At 35.5% G+C, this 18,664-nt stretch overlaps 1 pseudogene; it reads left to right on the top strand.

The window, feature by feature from the left end:
* Positions 1–13,146, top strand: part of LOC141660130 (cytochrome P450 704C1-like) — a 43,354-nt pseudogene extending 30,208 nt beyond the window's left edge.
* Positions 13,147–18,664: the final 5,518 nt, after the last annotated feature.

Below are 18,664 nucleotides of genomic sequence, written 5' to 3'. Positions count from 1 at the left end.
CTTTAAACTTCTTGTGAGCAGCATAAGCCAAAAATATCCTTATGGCTTCCAATCTAGCAACTGCTGCAAATGTTTCATCATAATCAATTCCCTCCTGTTGAGAGTATCCTTTTGCAACCAGCCTTGCTTTATTCCTTGTAATTATGCCATCACTGTCAGTTTTATTTCTGAACACCCACTTTGTACCAACAACAGACCTGTTCTTTGGTCTTGGCACTAGGGTCCAGACTTTATTTCTTTCAAATTCATTTAACTCTTCCTGCATTGCTTGCACCCAATCAGCATCTTGAAGAGCTTCTTCCACTTTTTTGGTTCAGTCTGAGATAAAAAAGAATGATAGAGACATTCATTTGATGTAGATGTTCTAGTTCTGACACCTGCATCAGGATTTCGAATAATTAAGTCAGGTGTATGTGCTTTAGTCCACTTCCTTGCAGATGGAAGGTTATCTCTAGAACTAGATGCTCCCCCATAATCCATGTTGTCTCCATCAACATTTTCTGATGCTCCCCCTGAAATTATGCTCTCTGAGTTGGATCCTTCTTTATTTGAGTTTCCAGAAATATCAGAACATGAGTTTCCAGAATTATTAGAACTTGGCCCATCAGAACTTGATGAATCAGAACTTGAAGAGCCTGTTGTAGAATCTGATGCTTCTTGAGATGTGGTTGTATCTTCAGTATGCTCCCCCTGCACAGGTGCATTTTCCTTTGGCGTAGTCACCACAGTTTCAATAACATCAGAGTTTAATCCATCAGAGTTTATAGTATCAGGATTTAGACTGTCAGGATTTACAGAATCAGAATTTAAAACTTCATTTTCGAATCTCAGCTGATCATGATCATTGAAATCTTCAAGTCCAGTAATCTTCTTATCATCAAAAGAGACATTGATAGATTCCATGACAACCATTGTTCTTAAATTGTAGACTCTGAAGGCTTTTGTGGAAAGTGGATATCCAACAAAAATTCCTTCATCAGCTTTTAGATCAAATTTGGATAGCTGTTCGGGATGAGTCTTAAGAACAAAACACTTGCATCCAAATACATGAAAATACTTCAAATTTGGCTTCTTTTTCTTCACCATCTCATATGGTGTTTTTCCATGCTTGTTGATGAGTGTAGCATTCTGAGTAAAACAAGCAGTCTGCACAGCTTCAGCCCAAAAGTAGGTTGGCAACTTTGCTTCATCAAGCATAGTTCGTGCAACTTCAATAAGAGTTCTATTCTTTCTTTCAACAACTCCATTTTGCTGTGGAGTTCCAGGAGCAGAAAATTCCTGCTTTATTCCATGGTCTTTGCAGAACTCTTTCATAATCAAATTCTTGAACTCAGTGTCATTATCACTTCTTATGATTTTCACAGAGTCTTTGACCAATTTATCCAGTTGCTTGACATGATCAATCAAGACAGATGCAGTTTTACTTTTTGTGTGCAAGAAATACACCCATGTGTATCTGGTGAACTCATCCACTATGACCATAGCATATTTCTTCTTTGCAATAGACATGACATTAACTGGACCAAATAGATCAACATGTAGTAGGTGATAAGGCTCAAGAATCGATGATTCAGTCTTGCTCTTGAATGAAGATTTTCTTTGTTTTGCCTTCTGACATGAGTCACAAAGGCCATCAGGAGCAAATACTGATTTTGGAAGTCCTCTCACAAGATCTTTCTTGACTAGTTCATTTATATTATTAAAATTTAAATGAGAGAGTTTCTTGTGCCAATCCCAGCTTTCTTCAATTGATGCTCTACTTAACAGATAGATTGCAGAACCATCAGTACTTGTTGAAAGCTTGGCTTCATAAATGTTACCATGCATGTATCCTTTCAGAACAACTTTGCCTGTAGATTTTCTTACAACTTCACAGTGTTCTTCAAATAAATACACATGATAACCTCTGTCACAGATTTGACTAACACTCAACAGATTGTGTTTAAGTCCTGAGACCAGAGCTACTTTTTCAATGATGACATTCCCAAGATTGATATTGCCATATCCCAGAGTTTTTCCCATATTGTCATCTCCATAAGAAACACCTGGGCCAGCTTTCTCCACAAAGTCTGATAGCAGGGCTTTATTTCCAGTCATATATCCTGAACATCCACTGTCCAGAACTAGGATGTTCTTCCTGTTGCCATGCGATCACATAGACCACTAATGATTAGTTTTAAGGACCCAGACTTGCTTGGATCTTTTGTCCTTATTAAGTTTGTTAACATTTGCAGTGGATTTAGCATCAGAGTTTATGTTAACAGTTTTCTTATCAGAATTTGCAATATCAGACTTTGCATCAGAACTTACACTAGAAGGAATAATGCTAACTTTCTTTAAAGAAGGTTTTATTTGATAATAATCATAGTAAAGACTATGATATTCCTTACAAGTATAAATGGAATTTCATAAACTACCACAATGAAAACAAGGATTTTGTGGCTTATATCTAACAGACTGACTCTTAACTCCTGACTTTGAGGGTAAGGAGTTAATGTTCTTATTCTTCCTACAAAAAGAAGCCAGATGGTTAAAATTTCCACAGTTATGACATATTTTTCTAGGAGCATTAGGAACAGGCTTATAATTGTTACTTTTGTTCACACCTTCCTTTCCATTCCTATTTTTCCTAGGTGGTTTTACCTTGTGTACATTTTTAACATCTTTCGGCTTATGCTTAAGATGCTTCTTAGTCATTAAGCCTATGTTAACTTCAGTTGGCTTATCCTGTTTAGGTTTGTCAGAAGTTAATTTCTCCTTAACTTCTGATTTCTCAATATCAGACTTTGCAGTTACAAACTTAACAGGATTTACCTTTGGTTTTTGTTTAACAACTATAGGCCCAGTTTCTACAGTTCCCTTACTGTTCTTATCATCTTCATAACCTAAGCCCTCTTTCCAGTTTCCACTACTAAGAATATCCTGAGTTGCTTTACCAGAGTTAGTCCAAGTCCCGATAATCTCTCTTTCCTTTTCTAACTCAGTTTTTAAAGATTCATTCATTTTTAGCACTTCATCTCTAACATAGAAAGCATCATCTCTATCTCTCTGAGTTTGATGGAACATAACTAACTCCTTTTCTAAATAATCATTCCTCTTTTTATAAGCAAGATTTTCAGAAGTTAATCTTTCACATGTTAATGTTTGATCTTTATAACTAATGAACATGGTCTTAAGATATCTTCTCAACTCAATAATATCATCAGTATGAAAGGCTTAAGTAGTTTGAGGTACCTTTAAGTCAGCAGTCTCAGAACTGCTATCAGCATTTGCCATCAAGGCATAGTTTTCCTCATCCTCAGAATCTGAAGCATCTGACCAGCTTTTCTTCTTTGTGACAAGAGCCTTGCCTTTGTCACTTTTCCCTTTTCTGCAATCAGGAGATATGTGGCATTTCTCACCACAGTTGTAGCATTTAACATTTGAGTAATCTCCTATGTCAGACTTTCCTCCTTTTCCTTCAGATTTTCTGAAACCTTTCTTATCAGAACTTGCACCTTTCTTGGAAAACTTCTTTACTCTCCTGAATTTCCTGTATGCAATCTTTGTGATTCCTTTCACCATAAGAGCACACAGCTTCATCATCTCCTCATCAGGGTCCATCTCATGTATACTTTCAGTTTCTGAGTCATCATCACTATCAGAACTTGATGACTCAGTATCAGACTTTGTGATGAGAGCCTTTCCCTTGCCTTTCTTTGAGGCAGCAACTTTGAGACTTTCCTCCTCAGCCACAAAGGCAACTGTCATTGACTTTCTTCCATTCCTCTTGCTTATTTGTTCCATCTCAAGTTCATGAGTCTTGAGCATCACATAAATTTCATCAAGAGTTGTTTCATCAACATTATAGTTGTCTCTTATAGTTGTTGCCTTCAAATCCCAGCTTTCAGGAAGAGCTAACAGGAATTTAAGGTTTGAATCTTCAAGATCATATTCCTTATCAACCAGTGACAAATCATTCAAGAGCTTGACAAATCTGTCATATAAATCAGTCAATGACTCATTTGGCTTTGAGTCAAAGTGTTCATACTCTTGAGTGAGTATTGTCTTCCTGTTCTTCTTAATCGAATCAGTTCCCTGACATCTTGTTTCCAGAGCATCCCATATCTCCTTTGCAGTCTTGCAGTTAATTACCCTGTTTGACATTACATTATCAATGGCACTATGCAGCAAGTGTCGTACCTTCGCATCCTTAGAAATTGAAGCGATATCTTCAGCAGTGTAATCACTCTTCTCCTTTGGTACAGACTTTGCTGTTTCACCTGCAACTGTAACAGCGAGCTTTGTTGGATTGTGAGGTCCTTCCTTGATTCTGTCAAGATATTCTGGATCTGTAACTTCCAGAAACATAGTCATCGTCACCTTCCATATGGGAAATTCAGACGGTTTCAATATGGGAACTCTAATAGTCTCATATCGACTATGGATTTGTGTCTTTGGTGGTTCTTCAGTTTTGGTGGGCTTGGTTGGAGTTTCTGCTTCAGACATGATTGTTTTTGGATCTTAAACTGTTTGTGTGTTATCAGATAGGCTCTGATACCACTTGTTAGGTCACACACACTGTAGAGGGGGGTGAATACAGTGTATAGCACAATCAAATCGAATTCTAATAACACAAGTAACAGAAAACAGACTTTATTCAAAGTAATAAATTATGTTACAGTATGGAACTGTCCTCTCTCAGTGATGAACAAATATCACGAGAGCTGCTAGGGTTACAATGAATAATATTCTCGATAATGATAACACTTATAGTGTAAACCCTATGTATGTGTTTATATACTACACAGTTACAAGATAATGTTCTAATTGATATGGAATATAATTCTTGTTAGGTCCCAATGTGTTTGTAGAAGGGGGGGTTGAATACAAACAGTACCAAATAATCGAATAAATGCGGAATAAAAATGTGAAACAAAATTCAAGTTAAATAAAAATATTATTAAACTTGAAAGGTGTTACAATAACTGTATCGATTACAAGGTATTAATCTCAAATCAATTATCACAAATCTAGAATAAATTCGACATCAACTTTTTCTATTTTTGCAATAATTAGAATCAAATGCTAAACGCAATTTGAGATTAAGTTCTAGGGATTTTGATCCGCTAGATTGTTATACAAGAACAAGATAAAGATTTCTAGTTGATTGAATTTAACTTTACAATCTAGAAATTTAATCTTGAAGTTTGCAGATGAAGGATGAAATATTTGTTTTCTTTTTCTTTTCTGCTCTGTTCTTGTTTTGACTTGTATATTGGATGGATAATTGAACTGCTGCTTGTCTGCTTTTTTTTAATCAACAGAATAGAATTGAACTGGCAAGACAATCCTGAGCTCAGCAAGACAATCGGTAGGACTATCCTTAGAACTAGCAAGACAATCAGAATGAACTAGCAAGACTTTCGGTATGACAATCAATTGTCATACCGATTGTCATAGTAGTTCAAACAGATTGTTTTTTGCTGAATTAATAAGTGATTTTATTCTAATAATAATTCTGGTAAGACAATCAACTGAATTAGCATGACTTTCGGTATGACTATTGATTGTCATACTGATTGTCATACTAATACAATCAGTTGTCTTTTTAGAATTAAAACAGATTCTAACCAATTAAAAATTCTGAAAAACCTTAATATTAATTCTGAATTAATTAATCAATTAATTTAATTAATCAAATAAATTAATCTTTGCAGATTTAATTTATTTTCTTAATTAAATTATATGACTTAATTAATTAATAGAGAATTAATATTAACCCTGAGCAGCAACCAATCTTCTGAATATCTTCTGAAAATCACTGAGAATTATGAATCAATTCCACCACTTCAACGTTGACACTCGATGTACTGTCTGGTTCATGAGTGACTAACTTTCGTGACGTTTCTTCATGTCTTGACTTTGATACTCTTGATTTTCTTCAGACTAAATCCTTGTAATTAATTATACTCTGACGAGATCTCTGTCACTTGATTAAATCCACAATCTTGATTTATATCACTGAGGCATGATCAATTTCTTGAACTTCTTCCAGTGAATTAATTTCTCAAGTCTGTAGATGAACCTTGTTTCTGAATCCTTTGACAGATATTACTTTGCGAGATCTCTCTGACGGTCGATCCACTATTTACTTATTACATTCTTATTTGAGTTGAGTTGAATCCTCGAATATACAAATAGGCTATGACATATGACTTACAATCTCCCCCTATTTGTTTGTTAGATAATAACACACAAATACCTAGAGGATAACTCAACTAACAAATAAGAAAAAGATATAAACAGAAATGCAAAGTAAATAGTAGAAAAGTTCTGGATGACATTTAACATTTTCCAGATTCCAAGTAGATGTTCCTCTAGACTGAACATATCTTCAAGTAGTTCCATCTTCATTTGTACAACCATATTTCCTGTTAAGAAGCGGATATCTGTCTTGCTTCTCCCCCTATGAGAATCAACTGATTAAAGAAGATCACCTTCGTTTACCACCTCTCCCGTACAATAGGATCCGCAGATAAAAACTAATGGTACTCCCCTAACAGCTTCTTCCCTTACTAGAAAATCACCTTGTGTTTACCACCTCTCCCGTACAATAGGATCCGTAGTTACAAACAACAATGGTGTGGTGTAGTGTACATGTAGGATCTTTTTCTTCCTCCCTGCTATTTCTCCCCCTTAGTTGAGGAATTCTCCAAACTATTACTTAAGCTTTTATCTCCCCCTTAAAGAAGGAATGTATGCCGTCGTCTGAAGGAGTTCTCATATTCACTTGGTTGGAAAAGAAATAACAAGTAGTTTCTCTTTCTTCCTCACTGTGAGTGTGTGATTCTGTTTAGTGTACCTCACATGAGTTTCACTCTTCTCTCCACTCGTGTTTACACTCTTTCTCACAAGTGTATCACTCCTCTCATAGCTCCATATTCCAGCTGTACCTGCAAGGAAAATCACCTTAGCCATCCTTAAGGAGGTCACAGGTGGTGCAATGGGAGTTCACAAATCCCCATCCTTGTTAAACTCGTCAGATGAATCTGAGTCATAATTTACAAGTTACTAGTTTCCCTTTTAGGGTTCCAGATTTGAATTCTGGGAAGGTAAACAATGATCCAAAGAATTTAGCATAAAGATCAAAGTTCCCTTCTAATGTCTGTGAAGACATTTCCTTGTGACTCATCAGGTTATATCTGAATCATTGTCAACAAGTTGTCGATCTGCACCTATGTCAGATCCACTATCCGCAGATGCATCCAGGGGATTTAAGCCTGGGGAGGTAGACACTGACCACTGACATATGGCTTTTGGATCAGTATCCTCTCCTAACACCTGTAAAGGCAATTGGTCCATTAACGAACCTTAAACAATCGAATCTGACCTTAAAATGGTCGAAACTCTTGTTTCCGTCAACTCATCCTTTGTGTGTGTAACATTTCCTTGTGCATCAAGAATTGTTTATGTTTGAAATGGTGACACTACATCGGATATCTTGGCCGACAGGCAAATTTCAATAGACGCACCATGTTGAGAGAATGAATCTAGTAACTGTTTTTGTGCCTTTTCAGCCATTACATCTTTTTGAGAAGATGTATGGGGGCTAGCAGTTGTCTTGGTTTAAATACTACTCATCTATGTAGGAGACAGAGCTATTGGGTTGACTACAGAACCTTCCTTATGTGGTGCACTAAGGCACTATCTCCCTCACGCTCATTCATACTACATTTAGTGGTAAGAGAGTGTTGGTTGGTTCTGTTTTTGTGTTTGTCTTTACAGTCTGGGATAGATGTTGTGGGTTTTCAACCTCATGACTGTCAATGAAAGAAAGTCATTGGAGACTGAACCTGTACCACAGAACATATGGTAATAGAGAGAAAATGATTTACACTAGTGATTTCAAAAGATTTTACATGAAATAAGAAACCACTAATGTAGAAAGAAGTTTGATTTTGTATTTCAATATGAATGAGTTTTTGATAAAACATTGATCACTTAGGGTAAAGTCTAAGTAATTCTCATTCATGTCAAAAGCTTCCAAATATCTGCAACATAATGTTAACAACATATCATTGACCGATACTTGTCAAGTACTTTAGATACTAATTGTTATGTTGCATAATCAATATACCACTGCACATATAAAACAATATGATTGTGCCTAGTGATAAGATAGTTATAAATATGACGACTCTACTTATTCATATAAAACTGTAACTGCAGTTAGAGTGTCATACCATGTCATTGACGATTGCTTGAGCAGTATACTAGTTCATACCAACCTGAAGTGAGATTGTGAAGAAGAGATTGCATAGTCCAATAGATCTGCAACTGCAAAGTCCATGAACTATGGTGCATTGACTTCCTCTTTTGACTCACCAACCAGGAGTACACTTGTACACATCTTACTAGAGTCCAATTCCAAGTGTAATGTGCAGCAGGTGCCTGATATGTCATAATATTCTCAAGTCTCGTCACTGGTGCTATATGTTAGATGATGCTTCCTGATAATAACCTAGCACACTATACAAAATTTTCAATGATAACATTCCCAGCTTGCAAACAGCCATATCCCTCAGATAAACCTTTGATGTTATCTCCAAAGGTAACCAGGGGGCCAGCTTTCTCAACCACATTTGATAGCAGGGCTCTATCTCCGGTTATATGTCTTGATGATCCACTGTCAAGAATCCACACTACCGGTTACATCTGTTTAATGCCCTGCACTACAAATGGATTAGACCTTCTTCGGAACCCAAACTTGGTTGGGCCCGGCACACTTATAGAATTTTCCTTTGTCAGGCAAAACAACATTTTTAATTTTAATGGTCTCAACATCCTCAATGACTGAACATTTGACCTTGTAAACAGCCTTAACAAATTTCTGTTTAAGCTTAGGCACAAATGTCTCCTTTCTAGCCTTAGAAGGACTAGCAGTCTTACACCTATCATGTTTCTTGTTATTCACATGCTGACGAGGAGTAGTCTTATCATTAGACACATGCTTACCATTAAAATAAGCATACATCATATTAAAAGCACAAGACATACAATTAGAAACACCACATGCTTTATGAGAGTGATTAACAGTAGGTAATTTATGCATGGTAGACATGGCATTTTTGTTATCCAACTCATGTGTGTCTGAGTTAGTCTCAGTTGCTTTCACAACTTTGACTGGAACTTTCGACACACTTGACTTGGAAACAACCTTCTCATTAGCAAGATCTTCAGCACGTATTTCTTCTTGAATAACAGAAGAGGTCGCATCAAATGGTTCAGCAATTGATGCTTTATAGAGGGGTTCATCAACACCCTTAAGCACATGTGGTACTTCCCTCCCTTTAGCACAGACATGAGGAGGGGAGTTTATGCCTAATTCTCCAATAGCAGCATTGTAATCATAACCTATTCCAGATGTTTGATTAACAGCTTGCTTACTGTAGAACTCTTTAGCCTTCGAACAAGAATTGAAGTAGGCTCTAACCTTAGTCTCAAGACCGGTGATCTTGTCTTTGAGAATAGTTTCGAGTTTTCTATAACAGTCAACTCTATTCTCTAGAAAAGATACTTGTTCTTTTAATTTGTCTTGATTAATGTGCACAAGTCTTAATTCATTGACCTCTTTCTCAAGGTCTGTGATCTGTAAACTTAACAGTTCATTATCACGACGTGCACAATCTAAGTTACCTCTTAGATGATAAACCATTTCAGCATCAGAAAGTTTTACCTCTATTCTTGACGATGAAGCTTTTCCATCAATAGCCATAAGAGCAAGATTTCCTTCATCTTCATCTTCACTGTCAGTATCATCCCAGCTTCTTCCCTTTGCCAGATAAGCCCTTTCAGAGTTCTTTCTTACTTGCTTTGGCTTCCTACATTCTGTGGCAAAGTGTCTCAACTCATTGCAGTTATAGCATCTGATGGTGCTCCGATCAACCATCCCTGTTTTGTATCCACCACTGCTGGTGTTAGAGGATGAAGATCCACCTTTCTGGAATTTGTTGTAGTTGGACTTGTACTTAAGCTTGGGATTCCTCTTGAATCTGACATGGGAGAATCTCTTGACAATTTGGGCCATTGATTCATCTTCCAATTGCTCCAGCTCTTCCAAGGAATAAAAATCATCACTTGATTGATTTGTAGTAGGAGGATCATATTCTGCTACTAACTCATTTTCCTCACCCTTGGAAAACTGTACCATTCTTTCTAACTGTTGAGATTGTTGTTGTTGTTGACCTTCAGCTACAAGTGCATTAGATGTGCTGACCATTCTATCCTTCCCGTAGACTTCCTTCTGTTGAATCTGCTCCAACTCATAAGTTTTTAACACTCCATAGAGCCTGTCCAAAGAAATCTCACTCAGATCTCTAGCTTCTCTAATGGCAGTGATTCTATGTTCAAGATGAGCTGGCAGTGTTAAAAGGAACTTTTTGTTGACCTCCCTGATTGAATAATACTTTCCATTGATGTTCAGGTTGTTGATCAACGCATTGTACCTCTCAAACACTTCAGTAATTCCTTCTCCTGGATTTGATTTGAAATGTTCATATTCAGAGGTTAGGATTTCCAACTTGTTCTCCCTAACTTCCTCTGTGCCTTCATTAATTACCTCAATAGTTTCCCACATGTGTTTAGAATTTTTACAGTTTATCACATGTATGTTCATCAAGGGATCAAGGGAATCAATTAATATTAATTGAAGGCTGGCATCCAAGGAGGCTTCTTCCTTCTCAGCAGGAGTAAAATCTTCGGGCTCTTTTGGATAGGTTCTAGCTTTAGTAGTCACCACACCATCTATTATTACCTCCGGTTCAATAACCATCGGAGTTTTTATACCCTTCTTTAACAAGTTTGAATATTTGGGATTTGCAACTTGTAAAAATAATAGCATCTTCTTCTTCCACATGATATAATTCTCTTTATCAAATTGTGGAATTTTAACGGTTCCAACTTTATGTGAAGTCATTATGAATTTTTGAATAAATAAAAATTCAAGGAGTTGAAAAATCACAAAAGTCTAGGATCTTGATTTGTTCGTTAATCAGAAGGCTCTGATACCAATTGTTAGGTCCCAATGTGTTTGTAGAAGGGGGGGTTGAATACAAACAGTACCAAATAATCGAATAAATGCGGAATAAAAATGTGAAACAAAATTCAAGTTAAATAAAAATATTATTAAACTTGAAAGTTGTTACAATAACTGTATCGATTACAAGGTATTAATCTCAAATCAATTATCACAAATCTAGAATAAATTCGACATGAACTTTTTCTATTTTTGCAATAATTAGAATCAAATGCTAAACGTAATTTGAGATTAAGTTCTAGGGATTTTGATCCGCTAGATTGTTATACAAGAACAAGATAAAGATTTCTAGTTGATTGAATTTAACTTTACAATCTAGAAATTTAATCTTGAAGTTTGCAGATGAAGGATGAAATATTTGTTTTCTTTTTCTTTTCTGCTCTGTTCTTGTTTTGACTTGTATATTGGATGGATAATTGAACTGCTGCTTGTCTGCTTCTTTTTAATCAACAGAATAGAATTGAACTGGCAAGACAATCCTGAGCTCAGCAAGACAATCGGTAGGACTATCCTTAGAACTAGCAAGACAATCAGAATGAACTAGCAAGACTTTCGGTATGACAATCAATTGTCATACCGATTGTCATAGTAGTTCAAACAGATTGTTTTTTGCTGAATTAATAAGTAATTTTATTCTAATAATAATTCTGGTAAGACAATCAACTGAATTAGCATGACTTTCGGTATGACTATTGATTGTCATACTGATTGTCATACTAATACAATCAGTTGTCTTTTTAGAATTAAAACAGATTTTAACCAATTAAAAATTCTGAAAAACCTTAATATTAATTCTGAATTAATTAATCAATTAATTTAATTAATCAAATAAATTAATCTTTGCAGATTAAATTTATTTTCTTAATTAAATTATATGACTTAATTAATTAATAGAGAATTAATATTAACCCTGAGCAGCAACCAATCTTCTGAATATCTTCTGAAAATCACTGAGAATTATGAATCAATTCCACCACTTCAACGTTGACACTCGATGTACTGTCTGGTTCATGAGTGACTAACTTTCGTGACGTTTCTTCATGTCTTGACTTTGATACTCTTGATTTTTTTCAGACTAAATCCTTGTAATTAATTATACTCTGACGAGATCTCTGTCACTTGATTAAATCCACAATCTTGATTTATATCACTGAGGCATGATCAATTTCTTGAACTTCTTCCAGTGAATTAATTCCTCAAGTCTGTAGATGAACCTTGTTTCTGAATCCTTTGACAGATATTACTTTGCGAGATCTCTCTGACGGTCGATCCACTATTTACTTATTACATTCTTATTTGAGTTGAGTTGAATCCTCGAATATACAAATAGGCTATGACATATGACTTACAATTCTGCTTCCTAAAATATATCAACTAGTTATCTTTTCTTCCAGTTATTCTATTCTTCATAGAATTCCTTCTACATGCATATTTCTTCCTGTCTTAGTCTCGATCTTCTTTCTTTTCAATCAGCCGCCTGCCTTATCTGAAAGTTTCTTAAGTCCTGATATAATCTCCTGATAAATATCTTCTGATAACTTAAGTTCTGATAACTTAAGTTCTGTCTTCAGTATAAGTGATGATTTCTAGTTAAGTACAGATTTGTCCTGTTAGGTAAGATCTGAAAACTAAACACAAATCATATTACACATAACATTATCAAATATATCTAACATAATGCATAATGCATACTTGATCATGACTAACAAGACATGGACCTTTTTTTGCATAGGCTGGTCCAAGAATTTTCCTAGGGAAAGACTTTGCTTATCGGCAGATGAAGATAGTCTCCATGCTCTTCTGCATAATTTTTGCTTTAAACTAGCTGATGATGAGAGGAACCGAAGTTTAACCTACAGGACCATGATGATTCTTCAAATCAAAGCAGGACTTCATCTTCGTGCACACCCGAGGCCAATATAAAGACCTTTCCGATATTATGAACTCCTGTTTGTTTAGATGCGAAGATTCATAATTAAGAAAATTATTGTGTGCAGAGATATTAAATAATTTGAGTAACATGTAAATATCAAACCAGCTCATAAATATAGTTGAGTTGAAATCTTGAAGAGAGCTTTTTTACCTCTAGAAAGTCTGGGGGAATAATACATTGGATTAAGTTGTTGTTAATTTGTGTACGCGAACTATTGCTTCTACCTTGTGAAGCAAATAATGTTCCAAGGCAATCTCAAAATTTTATATGTCCTCAAAGTAAATTTCGATGCATACAAATATTTTATATAACTATAATACTTGGATGTATGCAAGATTGCAAGTTCACATATGAAATTGTATTAAACTATTTTTATTATCATTTTTCTTTGACATTATGGTATTACACCAGAAGGTAAAGATAAAGGAAAATTTACAATTCTCAGATAGGAACATATTTGCAAGTGCATAAAAAGGTGAAAGCTGGTGTCTAATGGTGCCTCCAGAGTTACTGACATATAGCACCAGTGGCTGACTATATGCTGACTTTATGTCATTCCTCTGGTCTTCATATTGTGCTATTTATTGACAGAACATCCTCCACCATATTACTAGTACTAACAAAGGCTCTCCTCTCCTCTTCATCATATTTATCACCTTATCTTGCCATAAGAACAGAGCCCTTTGTACTAGCTGGTAGATGGAACTGAACACAATTTGGCATTCCTCTGGAACTGCCCAGGCGAAGTTGCTTAACGATATGGTACTTTCCGCCTTCTTGCAGTAAATCACTAGTAAACTTTCACACGACTGATGTCCGGATCATTTAACACATACTAAAAACCAATTCTGAGAAGTACCCAATATGTGAGTATAATCATGAACTAGAAAATGAACTCTTTGGACAGGAGATTTATCTCTGCTAATGGCGCTAAATAAGAGAACTTTCTAGTGAGCGCAATAAGATAGTTCAAGTGGTTAAGGGTTTATCTCTTGTCATCCTAGGCTATGGGTTTAATTCTTACTGACCCCGAAATTTGTTAGAACGGATGCTCAATTGTAAGGTGTACAAGCCTAATTAGTCAAAAAAAAAAAGAACTTTCTAGTCATGTGTAACAAGGGTATTTTTTTAGTCATGAGTAACAAGGGTTTTGAGAGACTTCAGCTGTAAAATATTCAGAAATAAGGCAACCATTTTAGTTGGCACAGTTTCTGAATTTGCTGCTGCGAGCAAAAACTTTGACATACAAGTAGACATAAACTCAATAAATACAGGGAATTCCATGGCATTTATTTATCGTATCTTCATTTTACTTACTAATATTTTGTGCACTTCAAAGATATTCAGGGAACATTTTCAGGATTGGTTTATGAAATTTACTTTTGATTCCATTTTCAAAGTTGGGTTTGAAATAGATTTAGGAAGTTTGGAAGGATCAACCAAAGGTACAACGTTTGTCAAGGTGTTTGATGACGAATGCAAACATATTACTGCCACATAGATCCATTTTGGAAGCTGAAAATAATTCTTAACTTTGGTTCAGAAGCTTCTCTTAAGAAGAACATCAAAATCATCCAAGATTTGGTGCAAAATCTAATTTATAAGAAGAGAGAACAGACAGAAAATAGAATTAATTTTATGAGTTGTAGTCAAATAAGTATATTGTAGATGCGAAAATATTTAATGGTAAAGTAAAAACAGATAATGCAGATGCTTGTTTACTAGAGCTGAAATGAGGACATACTATCGAGGTTTTTGGTGGAAAAGAAGAAGGATCCATAGATATATGATTAGTATCCTTGGCACAGCTTCTGCATAATTTCTCCGTTAAACTAGCTGATGATGATGATTTTACAAATCAAAAAAGGACTTCATCTTCATGCATACGAGGCCAAGATAAACATCTTACAGTATTATGAACTCCTGTTTGTTTAAATGTTAAGATTCTTGTACTAAGAAAATAATTATTTAGCAAAAAAAATATGTATTTCAACACCTGTAGAGAACTTAAATAATAGGAGTTACAATTGATTACAAGCCAGCACTAAAATATATTTAAGCTGAAATCTTGAAGAGAGCTTTGTTACCTCTAGAATGTGTGCATCAATTTGAGTCAAATAATTTTAAAATCAAGCTGAAATGAGATTATTGTATTTTGGTGATCCATTGACAAACAGCTTTGCTAGATTATGGATACAATGCACAAAGCAAAATCTTGACGTGAACATGTTGACAACTTAATATTAAACTAACGATATGAACAAGAACAAGCATACAATGAGAAATAAGATCTGAGAAGAGCAAATCTGTTTCTTGTTCTGCCAATAATGGAAGAAAACATTATCCTTATAGTCCAAGCACTAGCTAGGATACAAAAAGTCATTACGATTAGACAGCCCTTACTCTAACAACCTTAACATAAAACAAACTAGGAAATGCAGGTTTTCAATGGTAAAACAGTAAACTAGAGAACAGACAAATTAACATAAGAAAATAATAATAAAAACTGTTTTAGGCCATATTCTTCGATACTCCTCCTCAAGCTGAGGATGCATTTTTCAGAGTGTGTCCCAGGTTGCCAACATGTTGAATATGTGTCTTGACCGGAAATATGTTAGCAAGGATGTCTACAACTTGCTCGCTGCGTTTGTTCTAGGAAGATACAATGACCAGCACGGATTTATTTTTGGGCATATCTTAGAATACCTCATACTAATGGACTTATCTGATGACTTATTTACTAGCAATATGCCCCTCCCACAAACGATGTGGGACAACTCCTAACAATATAATAGGTTGATGCATGTATTGAGACAACAGTTGGACTGGAAAGAAATGCCTGGCCTCGTTATGGTCAAGTATATCAGCTTGCCAACCATTATTTGATATAAGCTTGGATCATAAATAATGTCTCCCTTTTCTAGTGTTAGCTTCATATGAATGTCCATAGGAAGTTGGATGGGGTTTTGCCGGCCATTCCAAATTCAGAGATGATATCAATAGTGTATTTCTTTTGACAGAGAGATCCCATCTGCAGATCTTGATAATTCAAAGCCAAGAAAATACCTTAGGACTTCTAAATCCATCATGTGAAGGTTTTGAGCAAGAAATAATTTCAGATTTTGAATTGAAGCTGTGCAATTTTCACATATCAGCAGATCATCCACATAAATCAGCACCACTGTAACAGTTGTGGAGGTGTGAATAAAAAATAGAATGTGATCACTTATTAATTAAGGGTACCCCATAATGAGCAGATTTGAAGAGAGTTTACCAAACCACAATCTAGGGGCTTGTTTGAGGCCATCTAGAGATTTCTTAAACCTACAAACCAGAGTAGAGTTTGTGGAGGTTGTCTGTTGAGTAATTCTACAGCCCAGATCTGTGTACCCTTGAGGCATCTTCATGTATATGATGTCAGACAACTCACCATGCAAGAAGGCATTACTAATATCCATCTGCATGTATGTCGATTTTGTATGGATGCTACAGCTAGGAGAGTCCTAAATCTAATTGTGGTGATTTTGTCACTGGGGCAAATGTCTCAGCAGAATCCACTTCATACTTCTACTTGTTCCCCAGAATAACAAGCCTTGACTTGTATTTATCAACAATCCCATCAGGTAGAAGTCTTCAACAACCATTTGCAACCAATGGCCTGTTTATTTGGTGGCAACTCAGTAATCTCCAATGTGTCATTTAGCCCCGAAGCATCAAGTTCTTCATTCATAGATTTTTTCCAGTGAGCATGCTTTACTACCTCTTTGAAACTCGTAGGATCACGAGTTTTGATAATATTAATCAAAAAACAGTGAAACTGTGGGTCAATCATTGTGGTTGCTAGATTGGAAATAGAGCTGATATTTGAAGGCAAAACAAAATCTTGCATCCAGGCATGATTTTTGGTAACTCTAGTGGATTTTCTTACAGCAGGAGCAGTTTCAGGTGAATTTTCGGATGTATCTGCAATGGTTTAAGGTGCAGATTCAGGTTCTGTATCATCTTGTTCATCAGAGGTGTTGTCATCAATATCACTGACAGTATCAGATGATTCAGATTATTCCAGGATTCAATCATCAGAGTGCACAATAGGTGCAGGAGAAAATGATGGAAGAATGGGATTCATATATAAATCGATAGAATTCTTGTGAAATGGGAATATTGTCTCATGAAAGACAACATCCCTCGAGGTAAATTCTTTGTTGGTAAGAAGGTTGAGTAATTTGACACCTTTCTGCAGAGGAGGGTACCCTATAAACACACAGGGCACACCTTTGTGAGAGAATTTATCAGTGGGAAATGAGGGATTTGAGGTAAAGGAGAGGCAACCACCTTTGTAAGAGAATTTATCAGTAGAAAATGAGGGATTTGAGGTAAAGACCAAACACCTTCATATGATCATAGGTTGGAGGTTTTTCATACAGAAGTTCATAAGGAGTTAAATTGTTTAAAATCTGAGTTATATGCACAGAAGTCATAACACATGCATGTGTTTTTGAAGTCACTATAAACTAGGAAATGCAGGTGGTCCAACAGTAAAACAGTAAACTAGAGAACAAACAAATTAACATAAGACAATAATAATAAAAAGTGTTTTGAGCCCTATTCTTCAACAGAAGGAAACAAACTAATTTTGTAATTTTCATATGTTAGGTTTCAATTCGAACTTTAAGAGAATGTTAGTACCATAGTAGTTTCCCGGACTATCACAATTAAGAGGTTACAGCTAGACAAGAAAATTTAGTAGTCCAACTGCAATTCAAGCTTCATTTGATAAAATTGGTCGATGAAATATTATATCTCCGTGGTTGCTCGGTCTTGATAATGAAATATTACCCAACTGTTTTTGTTCCGGATTATGCAATAGAACCTAGATAATTACACACCATGTCCAGTAAAGGAGGGAAACATTGGCTCAAATGCTTATTTTTTATCTGAATACTTGTAGAGGAATTCATATAATGATGCAAGTCATTTCTTATAATATTATTTTAATTGTGCCTTTCTCATTATATTTCAATCTTGGTCCCATAATGAGGAAGGAACGATTTACAGAGACTAAACATGTAACTGGTTCTGGAGATTAAAGCAACTTAGGAACTACCAACCAGCTTTCCTTAGGAACTTGGTCTTCTTAATATTTTGTTTTGACTGCTTTAGTTTGATTGGTTCTGGACCAGGCAAATATAATCATATCAGGAGTGTAATGCTCTGGACATTATTATTGCTCTGGAATTTGGACTGTTTTGCCTTAAATATAAATATTGCTTTGATGATTGTAATATATCTCTGGAATTAACATTGAGAAATTGCAATGGAAATGTAGCAGCAAAGCAAAAATTTGAAATTGCAGTATGGGACTATTTCTGTGAATTGAGGGATGCCAACACAATCAGAATCTATATCAAGGCTTTAATACCGCAGAGGTTGAAATATTAAAATCTAAATATGAAGACTTTAATACTGCAGAGGTTAAATAATAACAACAGATGAAATTGTTATCATCTTGCTCCAGTGATCATCATACAATTTAACACACATAGGCTAGCTACTTAACAAATCAAACTGCATAGCCTGAGTTCAGCTAAATTTACTTAAAACAGATTCACAATTTAAATTGTCTGCATGAGCGTCCCATGTCCAAACAGTCGAGA

The sequence above is a fragment of the Apium graveolens genome, chromosome 5 (assembly GCF_009905375.1).
Source record: "Apium graveolens cultivar Ventura chromosome 5, ASM990537v1, whole genome shotgun sequence".
NCBI classification, from domain to species: domain Eukaryota; kingdom Viridiplantae; phylum Streptophyta; class Magnoliopsida; order Apiales; family Apiaceae; genus Apium; species Apium graveolens.
The sequence above is the reverse complement of the archived record's forward strand: the minus strand, read 5'-3'. Positions and strand labels throughout refer to the sequence as shown.